Raw genomic sequence first — 291 nt, 5'->3', positions numbered from 1 at the left:
CACACTCATGATACATCCCTACACACACATATACACACACACACACACTGACAATACATCCCTACACACTGACACACATAATATATCCCCCATACACACACTCACAGTACATCCCTACACGCGCACACACACACACTCACTCACAATACATCCCTACACACACACATTCACTCACAATACATCCCTACACACACACACATTCACTCACAATACATCCCTACACACACACACATTCACCTACAATACATCCCTACACATATACACACACACATATTCACTCACAATACATCC

At 43.0% G+C, this 291-nt stretch overlaps 1 protein-coding gene across 1 annotated transcript in view; it reads left to right on the top strand.

Moving 5' to 3' along the window:
* The window catches only part of TTC9 (tetratricopeptide repeat domain 9), a 35,317-nt gene that overhangs the window by 1,666 nt on the left and 33,360 nt on the right, over positions 1-291 (top strand). The window lies entirely within an intron of this gene.

This window comes from Bison bison, unplaced genomic scaffold (assembly GCF_000754665.1).
Source record: "Bison bison bison isolate TAMUID 2011002044 unplaced genomic scaffold, Bison_UMD1.0 scf7180017864239, whole genome shotgun sequence".
Classification (NCBI taxonomy): Eukaryota; Metazoa; Chordata; class Mammalia; order Artiodactyla; family Bovidae; genus Bison; species Bison bison.
This window is presented reverse-complemented; position numbering and strand designations above follow the sequence as displayed.